Source organism: Triticum dicoccoides, chromosome 6B (assembly GCF_002162155.2).
Source record: "Triticum dicoccoides isolate Atlit2015 ecotype Zavitan chromosome 6B, WEW_v2.0, whole genome shotgun sequence".
In the NCBI taxonomy this organism is placed as follows: domain Eukaryota; kingdom Viridiplantae; phylum Streptophyta; class Magnoliopsida; order Poales; family Poaceae; genus Triticum; species Triticum dicoccoides.
In genome coordinates this window covers 211,399,412-211,410,439 of record NC_041391.1, presented here as the reverse complement: position 1 = coordinate 211,410,439, position 11,028 = coordinate 211,399,412, and the positions used below count along the sequence as shown (strand labels likewise).

Sequence of the window (11,028 nt, the reverse complement as noted above, 5' to 3'; positions counted from 1 at the left end):
CTTGCACCCTGGTCGTTGTACGTACGTATACATGCTACATGCACGCCTCTACTACGACACATGCACGCCTCTACTATGACACGTGCGCGCCTCTACAACGACCAGTATGTACGTGCACGTTCGCGACCAGAATGACAACGCTACGTACGCTTCGACCAGGTGGGTCCCGACTGTCAGGCACTTCCTTGCGTCCGAAGATGTAGCTAGTGGGTCTCAGCAGTGAGGGGGGCGAATCGTTTTTTTTTTTTTGCTCGGACGCACTTCCTTGCGTGCGAAGGTGTAGCTGGTGGGTCCCAGTAGTTAGGGGGAAACGTTTTTTTTGCGAAATACGGTGGCTCGTCCGGTGGGTCCATGCTGTCAGGTGGAGGAATAATTATTTTGCGCATAATAAGGAGGCACTTCCTTGCGGCCGTCGTGGACCTAGCTGTCAGCCTCTCCACGTACAGTCCACGTCCGATGGAAGCCGTTCCTTGACCACGTTGACCACGCCGCACCGAGAGCACCAAGGCGATGGACGACGGCGAGGCCTAGGAAGGGGACGACGCGGAGCCGGGGAAGACGCGACAGTGGATGCCCACGTGTAGAGGAGTACGGTGGTTCACTCGTTCGCTGCGGTGTGAGGCTGCCGTCGCCGCGGAATAACAGTTAACAGGGGGTGTGGGTGAGTAGAGGGATGGCCTGGCCGGTGGGAGTAGTAGGGGCGGTGAGGCCTCCGCAGCATCGCAGCCGGCCACGGGAGGCAGGAGCACGAGGCACGACCGGCGCTGGTTTGGGCAGCTGGAGCAAGAAGACCAGAGGTTGAAGGAGCACTACGGCCGTTGGATGGACATTGTACGGTCACTGGAGCTAGAATCGTGCATATTGACTAAGTTGACAAAGCCCTCCATCTGCGTCAACTTAGTAGGCCCACAAGTCAGCCTGCCACTATACTGGGTCCCAGCTAACAGGGGAAGTATTCATTTTTTGTGTGCGTAATAAGGAGGCACTTCCTTGTGTGCGAAGATATAGCTGGTGGGTCCAAGCTGTCAGTGGCAGTAACGTTTTTTTCGCGAAATACAAATGCCCTTTCGATGAGTCCCTGATGTCAGGTGGAGGAATCATTATTTTGCGCTAATAAGGAGGCATTTCCTTGCGTGTGGCCGTGGACCCAGCTGTCGGCCTCTCCACGTACAGTCCACTTCAGATGCATGTCGGTCATTGATCATGTTGACCAGGCCGCGCCGAGAGCACCAGGGCGGTGGACGACAGCGAGGCCTAGGAAGGGAACGAGACGGAGGCAAGGAAGACTCGGCAGTTGTTTCCCACGCGGAGGGGAGTACGACTATACGAGGGTTTACTGGTTCGTCTACCATCGTTGGAGAATAACAGCAGGTGTGGGTGAGTAGAGGGATGGCTAGGCCAGCGATGGGAGTACGGTGGGGCGGTGAGGCCTGCGTGGCAGCACAGCCGGCCGCGGGGAGGAGGGAGCAGGCAGTCCCGCCGGCGCTTGTTTGAGCGGCAGGAGCAGGAGGAGCAGAGATTGAAGAAGCACGACGGCCGTTGGATGGACATCCAACAATCACTGCTTGTGCGTCAATCTTTTTTTAGGAAAGCCTCAAATCTGTGGAAAATATCATACAACCCATCTGCCATTATTTCTAATAATTTACAGCCCATTTCCTAATTCTTAAGGTTTTTTTGGAGCCCATATTCTTTTTGTTAGCATTACAGCCCATATTGTGGCCACGGTTAAAAAATTATACGAATTTTTGCATATTTCGGTGCGGTCCGAACAGTTTTTAATCCCAAAATTTCGACTCACATTCAAACTGATTTTAAAAATAAATGTATATCCATATAAAATCCACAAATTCTCCACGCATAAAAATTAATGTAATTTAAAATCTCAAAATGAAAAAAAAAAAGATATTTGAAACTAATTGCCGGTTTGATGTGTTTTAAAAACTAGTTGACCCGTTGCGCCAAATGGCGCAGAGACCCGCTAAAAACATGTTGTCGATGAAAAGAGTTTCATTTTGCAAGTACATGTTCGATATTGGTAGTAGAAAGCCCATATGTTAAATCATGTTATATTGAAACATTCCATGTGCGCGATGAAAAGAAATTCATGGTTTAGTTGGTTTAGTTTGGGCAAGTACATATGGCAACAAATTTAATCTCCGTTAGCCAAGAAAAACGGTGTTGTTTATAGTGAGATGTATACATATACACATTTTATTTTGGTAGCATAGAGTCCCATTTAAAAGAAAATCTATGTTTTACTTTGTTTGGTTGTGGGCAAGCACTTATGGTAACAGTAAAGAATTCTTGTGTCATGACTTATAAACTTTTTTTAGACGGTAGAATAAAAGGCAATGCACATTATTGCAAGTAAGAAAATAGACATGTTGTGCCAAATGGCTCAAGTTACTCATTTCAACAAGGAGTTTTTTGCATATAAAGGCCTATATTGTCCTCCCATAATTTACATAGTACAATCTCACAGCAGGAGTGTAAATACATACTATGGTTGAACTATAATTTCCTAACATAAAAATCAGCGAGTGGGATAGTAGTAGAATACATTGACTCTATAGGGCAAGCAATTTTTGTTCACTACCACTATCTAGATGCCCAACTGGTCAGCGCTGGTGGTTCTTGTTCCACATGTAGTTCCCTTCTGCCATCTTCATGAGCATAGATCTTTTTCTTGTACTATGTTTTTGCAACAAATATACAAACCATGCAAGAAACATAACATTAGCTTGAAGACCATATGTAACATAACACCAGCTTCTCTGAACTCCTCCAGGCATCCAGTCTCCCATGTGTAAAGCAGTCACTTGGAAACAGTCTGGATGATTAAGCATGGAGCTTTAGAAACATAACCTAAAGAAGTATGTCAGCCATACATAGGTGAATTTACCAAATGTAGAGAATAAACATAATCATGCACATCTGTAACTTGTATATACACCGAAGAAAAGAACAACTCAATTATTTGACCGAAATTATACATTCTAATAAACCACAGGTATAATGCACTTTCAGATGTGATATAACATAATGAAGCATGTCAGCCATACATTGGTAAAGTTAACAAGAAAATTATCTGAATCTTACACATCCCTAACATATATACACACTGAGAAAAGACGCGGTTCAGCTATGGGGCAGAAATTATTTATTTCTGATAACATACTTAGTCGCGGTTCAGGCGATTTATACTCCTTTGTTGTCTTTTTTTTGGCATAACATACCTAGACTGAAGATCTTTCAGTTCCAGCGAAAACAGTTTCCCCCAGATGTATCGAGAGTATATGCAAGAAACCTATGATCAGGAGATATTCGACAACTTCCAATGTGCACATAACCTGCATAAGTTACAAAAACACCCACTGCTAAGTTTTCAGGCGCACGCAAATAAAATGTCCTCGTTGCAAGAAATCAATGATAATAAGCAGATAAGCATGTCCAAAATTAACTGCAGGAAATATACTAATCAAACTATATTGAACTATACAGTTGAATCTCACATCGATATATTATGTATGAATATGGAGATCACATCAGACTACTTTATGTAGCAAAGCTCGTCTCAGATTCCTTTGTGATCTCATTCCAGTCAAGCAACACTTCCTTCTTCTAGTCAAAAAGACAACTAAGGAAATATCATGCTAAACCACCAGAAGGCCTCAGCTTTCTGGACAAAACTGGGCACTCCATTCCGCTTGGAATGTGCTGGCAATATGACCTGGATACACAAAAATGAGTTATGTAAGACAAAGGCAATTGTACTTTGTTAAGCCCCAAAACACAAGTTGATGTAAACCCCTTTTTTGTAATAGAAGAGAGGGGTCCAAGGAGCACCAATAAATAAGCAAGACATCTATTATTTGGGCCGGCGTGGGACCATTGAAGAAGAAGCCCAAAGAGGCACCATAAGCAACATCAAGAATCTTGTTCTACAAGCAAGAAGCATTGCAGGGGAGTTGATTACACCATTTGTGGAAGATGGACATAGCCCTTTAGGTAATTTCGCTCAATCCTAACTTAAACCGGGAGTTATTTTAACTCAATCCCTTTTTTTACAGGTATGTGTTTTAGTACACGGAGAAACAAGTTCTACAGTACGCCAAATAAACAGATTAAAGAATCATAGATGATATGTTGTTTGAAATGAAGAGCACAACGAACACACCTGTCAAAGCTTTATTGGTAAGTTGAATTTACAGAATATGTGCACAAAATCAACCAGCCAGTCGTCTCTTCTGATGCACACAAAACAGATACAATATCCACTACCATGCCCTTTTTCAGGTAGGAGATTCATTTGAAAAATGGAATCCTATGGAACAAAAACTGGATCATCGAACTTGATGATTTTCCCTTTGCCCTTTGCTGAAACAGTATCTTCGCAGACCAAAATTTTCCTAAAGCATACCTACAAAACGAGCTAAAAATGGGAGCAGTCAGCTGAATGTTAACACGCTACTGAATTCTGGTGGTGTAATGTTTATATGATACAATGAACAAGTTCATAATAATCGGTTTTATGAAACCTATCCCCGTCACCCATCCACTGCTCAATTACCTGCATGTACAGAGGTGCTTTTTGATTTCATAACTAAGCCAACTCGCATATTAATTCCTAAGTCACACTCAATTCGTGTGCTACATAACTAAGACAACTCAGAAATTTAGCCTCTTACTAATTTTGCAAGCAGCCGTGATGGTATGGTACCGGCTGTTCTCAGAGTAATCTAAACTCGTACAAAAAATTATAGACAAACTGAGTGCTTCTGTAGATGAATCATTCAATATGAGGGGTTCAGAATTGCTATACAAACATGTGCCAGTTGCCTACTTTACTAAACATGTAAAATCTGACTGTTAATCTCTCATATTATGCCGGTTTACTATACAATAACTGTAGCACCAAATGGTTCGATGCCCTTATAAAACTACTTAAGAAAAGCAAGGAGCCAAAGCTTTCTGTATGGTTGTGCTACAATAGTTTTGCCATCTCTCTTTTGTCACCTGCAAATTGGATTATTACAACTATATAAGAAAAAGGAGCAGTATTAAAAATGACCTAATAGTATATCACATCACATGTGAATAATCTTCTTAAGAAAATTACCAGTTTACTTATCTCCAACCATATTTCTTACAATTGTTCAATTACTGTATTAGCACATGAAATATGTGAATCTATCTACACACAGAAAAACAAAACCGTGATTGGTAAACATAAATCTACAAATAATATTCATATACAGATTTTATAACAATGGCAAACAAACCTGCTCTATGTTCCCTTAAATATGGTGCATAACAAAGGAACGACAAACAGAGTAGAAAATATATTTTACTGGTGCCATACTACCAAAAACTCAATCTTGTCCATTACCTTGAGAAACATGAGATCTGAAAATAATATACTGCAAGAAAGTGACCATTTTGACGATGTCCATGGATCTGCAAGCACCATTGAGCACAGTCAACACAAATAAATCAAAAATACATAGAAGGAGCAGGAACCCTGCAAAATTATAGTAAAACATGCTTGACCATTCTGACGATGTCCAATAGAATAAACCTCTAATTTTTTCACTAATGCACGAATGCGGCTCCACCAGAAATCTTTAAGGGAAATGTAGAATAAAAAATAAGGCAATAGTTTCAGTCTGTTAAAGTGGTTGCAGCACCACGCCAAAGATCACAGATAACCGGCAAGAACTTCTCAATTCGACAAACAGAAAGTAAAATTTTTCACGCACACAATTAAGTTTTTGTTGCCAAGATTGAGTATTTTGAGATAATGTTCATATACACCCATGATGTGTTTGAATAAAGTCAAAATTACACCTAGCTCACTTGGGTGGGAGTGGACGCACAATCTCACCACCTAAGTTCAAGTTAACACCAATTAAATTCATGCCATATTTATTTATTTATAGTGAACATGTGTTCTTCTACAAATCATTTGTACTATCATTGTTGTAGATACCCACGGTACTATAAATACATGAATGGAAGCAAGACTAAAAAATAAAGTTAGTAAAGCAGACAGTTTATTTAGCATATCAGTTTTTCTTTCTGAATGATTTGGAACAATAGCTAGAACCAATAGAACTCCATTTTACTGATCAGGTGCTTGAGCTAATATACCAAGTTTAAGTAAACATGTTTTGGTCATCGCATCAGATCAATTGAAAAACTGCTACAAAAAAGAGTTAACCTCTTTAATCAACCAATTATGTAGAGCAATGTATTCATCAAGGTATGAAAATACTCAAGCTTCAAGGTGCCATCAGCAGAGAGTTAACAAAAATGATATCCAGGAACATGAAGGCTATGAAATCAGACAATCAAGAAAATGTTAAATTCTTACTTCTGAATTGTCATGAATTCAATTGCTTTCCAATAGAAGGCTTTGTTATAAATATGTTTATTTTACCATCACTATCTATCATATAATACTCCCTCCGTCCCAAAATAAGTTGTACTAAAGTTGAGACACTTATTTTGGGACGGAGGGAGTACTTCATAAACCATCAACCCTCCAAAAGCTATGGCTCAATCCCACACTGATTATTTCTCCTGAAACTATCCAAGATTGCCCTCGATGATCATCCAAAGTTCCATAGAGGTCACATTAAAGAGAGTTTATAAGAACAACCATAATTCATTATGTTCTAATCATCAAACCATCCAACTGCAAGAGGTACAAAAAGAAAACCATGACACCTCCATTTTCAAGAGAAAAACACGGGAGATGATGATTCATTATTTGCACAAGGTACTTCAGAAATGTAAAAGAACCAAATCCACTGTGTCAAGATTTATTTGCATATCGATACCCTTATTTTATACACATGAGCCTAGATAACATTTAGTATACGAGCAAGCTCACAGACAAAACACTTGCAGGCAAAGCAATGAAAATTGCAGGGAAACATTTAAAAGTCCATCAGCCAATTAGAGCTCCAGAACAATCACCAAGGCCGACAACACAAAGAAATTGGAGTAGAACTCTCCATGTCTAAAGTTGATGCAGATTAGATGCTCTATGATGCATATAGCCAGCTGCGAAAGCCGACGGAAAGATCCCACCTTTTTCACATGTTTCCTGAAATAATTCATCACATAAGATGATTACTTTTATCAAGATTGTTTCCGTGCTTCTGTGAACAAAAGAGAACTAACAGCCAGGTTATAATGGGTATGGATATTATTACTTTAAATTCTAGAAAGTACATTTTGCACCAATTTGAATAAAAAATACAGGGGCCAGTTTGTTCCGTGGGAGATTATCGAGATTCATCGTGTAGCTAAGATAATTACTTCATCACTGAATTATGGACAACAAACATGCTAGGACTTACAAAAACACATTTCTGACAACACATCTCTTCAAACACAGAACTTTATATAGCGATCCACACCATTACAGCAACAAAAGTATTGAGGCGTAGTCATGGTGTTAAATCAAGATTTATAATAGTAAAATACAATAACTTTGCTTTATCGGTAAGTTCAAAGAAACATGGTTATGTAGAAATATTGAGAACATCAGGATGAAAAGCAGAGGCAGAAACAAAAACCTTGGCCAGTGAAATAAGCACCTTCTCCTTAAGTTCATCTACAGGAACCGTATGCAGAGTTGCTTCCTGTCGCACCGGATCCTCATGCTACATACAAAATGAGCGTCAGAGGACAAGGATCAGAAATAAACACAATATTAGGGAATGATTTGCAATTGAAAATATCCAATTACATTCACATACCTTCAGAACCTGGCACATGTATAAAACTTTCTCTGGACACCTCTCCTCCATCACTTTGTATGTTGTACTGTTGCAGTAGAACCTGGCGCATTGTATGATGTACAATAGGAGGTTTGTAAGCAAATTAACACACAATTAAATGAGTGATAGGACAGTACCAGATAGAACATTCAATCCTTAAAGTTATACTCAATAAACTGGAAGAGAAACACATCATGTTACATGTGTGTAGCCAAGTATAGTTGAAAGCGAACTTGATATAACTTTGTAAAGTTGAAAGCATACAACTTCACATATTCAATAAACTGGAAGAGAAATGCATGATGTTGCAGGTGTAGCCAAGTACAGTTGAAAGAGAACTTGATATAATTCTGTAAAGTTAAAAGTATACAACTTCATGCAAGGTAAAGCAAGCCAAATCAGAGGGGAAATGAGGGCAACAACATGCACCTGGAGCAAGATAGCGCACAATCTCGTGTTGTTGCTCTTATTATCAACTAAAACCGGTGCAGCAGATGAACAATAAGATAAAGCAGCTCAGATGCATCAATAACTTACCTACATTTATGAATCGATTCTTATGAAACAAACCATGGTTTATTTGCAGACCAATGCAACATAGAAAGAATGAAATAAAACTGAATCAAGCTTACATTCGGAAAAGTGGGCATTAACTTGAGGGTTCCAAAGGAAAGACACAGACATTAAAGGGCAGACCAAGATAACTTAATGGTCTCAATGTTTCAAATAAAAGACTCACCTGTATCATTGCTCCAGGTAGATCATTTGTCCAATGAAGCCAAGATAACTCATTATTAAATCCTGAAAGCTTCAGAAACCATGAGCCACATCAATAGAGGAGTAGACAATGCAAGATTGCAATTTATCTTGTCTGTTATACTTTTTTAAATTTGACAATTAGCCACTCAATCGTACAATCTATTGACCCACTACAGCATAAGAAAGCATACTACAAATTGACAGTTTATCTCTTGGTGTATATAAAGAGCTGGAGAAAGTATGTGGATCCGGTGCAGTTTACTCTTCTCCACTTGTTCCAGTCACTTCTTTTCCATCCATCTCTCTCAAACACACATACTGTACTCCTCTAAGCAGTCCTACTTAACATTTTTACAAACAGCTAGTGCTCGCATCTGCAACCTCAAAGACAAAACGAGAGAGAGAGAAAGTGTGCAGGAGAGAGAGAGAGAGAGAGAGAGAGAGAGAGAGAGAGAGAGAGAGAGAGAGAGATGGTTGGGACTCACATGCGCACCTGGAGGTCGTGAAGACTCCTGAAGGATGGCGCTAGGGTCTGCCGCGTCCGGCATCGAGCCGAGCCGACTACATGGTTGGCAGCCGCTCCTCTCTGGTTGAGGCCCTCCTCCCACAGCTTCTCGGGCGGGCAAGGTCTCTCCTCGTCACGCGGCTTCACGACCTGGGCTCCTCGTCACGCGGCTTCCTCACGACCTGGGCCGATGAGCACCTCGAGCAGAAAGGGACGGAGGATGAATTGGGGAGACAGAGTCGACGGACGGAGGAGCCACAGAGGCGGCGGTTGATGAGGGAGGTCAGATGGAGCAGAGGGCAGCGACCACAGGATGGTAGGAAAGGGGGCTAGGGTTCGTGGTGGCTGAGGGAGAGAGATCGAGGAGGGAGGAAGGGTTGCGGCGTGCAAGCGATTGGATTGGGCCGTGGGTGGTTTGGAGGGCAGGGCACCCACGCCCCCGCAAATGGCGCGACGCGCACGCGGCGTGCGGGGAGAGGGCGCACCTGCACCTCGAAACGGCTCACCCAGCCAACACACATAGAACACGAGCCCACCGGTCATTGGCCATGTAAACTTACCACGCGGTCAAAACCACTAGCGAAAGCAACGAGCATCTAACGGCCCAAACAAAGTCAAAGACCAGATTGACCATGATCTAACGGCCAGAGAAGGAACCGACTGAGGGAGCCTTCTCCATGCGAGTTGGCTAGCCTCTGTATTGTTTTAAATGTACAATTCATTTCTCATTACTGATGGGCCATTTTCTCGGCCAGCCGAATGAAAGCTTTCCTCGTCTTGAAAGATTTGCAGCCCAACAGGCCTGACAAAGCGACTTACTTGGCAAGTCACAAAAAAACTGGGCTGTGGTTGTGGACCCAGCTGTCAACCTTATTTTGCATATTTCGGTGGAGTCCGAACTGTTGTAATCCTGAAATGATAAACATTTTTTTAAGAACTTATTGATTTGCCAAAAAAATCGTTTTGTTTTTGTAAGAAAATAAGACTTGGGACAATTGAATTGGTTTAAGGGAAAACCAGTGGTAAAAAAATCAGCGATGGGTGAGAAAAAACAACAAAAATAAGGATGTAAATATGAAAAGGGAATTTTATGTGTTTTCAATATAATGATACGTGTATATGAACTAGTAAAACTATAGATAGAGATTAAAAAACGGATGTAGGACATGCGTTTCAAGAGGAAAATAGAACTGGGTTGTGTGTTTGATTCAGTAAAAAAACTGCCTGCGGATGTTATAAGACAAAATATAACTAACGCTGGTGGGCTAGAGGCCAGTAGATACCTGCTAGATCTTTGTGCCCCGTTGTCGTCATGGCTGGGCCTGGTAAAAACAAAACCAACCCTGGGCAGTCTACAGCCCAATTGAAACTTGCTCGACCTGAAAAAACAATATACATGCTCAATAAACGAGAGAATTCTGCAAGTACAGACTGGTAACTCGGATGCAGCATGGATATTGTTTTTTTATCATGATAATAAGTACATGCACTTGTTTCAAAAAAATTGAAGAACTGGGACTTCGAACGGCAGGTGCTTATGCTACCCATCAAATAAAAATCAGGTGCCTGAAAATTCGTTTCGAAACAAATGATTCAGCTTTATATCCACGTCGACCCTCGACATGATGGTTGGAAGCAAATGGAAGTTCATACCAAAAGATCGTTAACAACAATACCAACTTGCGGACGACAAGGTAGTACAACTACCAATACCAAACTAACTTATAATCTTTTTACTCCTGGCCCTAGTGTTCGTCTGGTAGAAAATCTTGTAGAGGACCAACTCCCGCTCCTTCTCTTGCTTCATGTCCCCGAGGTGGTACTGGTGCATCACCCAGTTGGTCCTCTGCTGGTCGAAGTTCTTGTTGGTGTGCAGCACCAGAACCTTTTTTGCTACCCGTCTGTCGGCCGTTGACCATCACCGGCAAGGTATTGCCGGTCTTGTGCCACATAGCGTGCATGCCGCACTCC

At 41.4% G+C, this 11,028-nt stretch overlaps 1 long non-coding RNA gene across 23 annotated transcripts; it reads right to left on the bottom strand.

The window, feature by feature from the left end:
- Positions 1-2,390: 2,390 nt before the first annotated feature.
- LOC119323327 lies at positions 2,391-9,509 on the bottom strand. Of its 23 annotated transcripts, none has more exons than XR_005156247.1 (10): positions 9,038-9,509; positions 8,533-8,601; positions 8,223-8,330; positions 7,773-7,854; positions 7,590-7,676; positions 5,393-7,114; positions 4,181-5,019; positions 3,516-3,733; positions 3,240-3,353; positions 2,391-2,868 (listed from the first exon to the last, which is right to left on the bottom strand). It is a non-coding gene; the product is annotated as an uncharacterized LOC119323327 (long non-coding RNA). The 23 variants fall into 23 exon arrangements; XR_005156244.1 differs by lacking the exon at positions 8,223-8,330 and adding an exon at positions 3,850-3,944; XR_005156251.1 differs by having other exon boundaries at positions 8,533-8,594.
- Between the last annotated feature and the right edge of the window lie 1,519 nt (positions 9,510-11,028).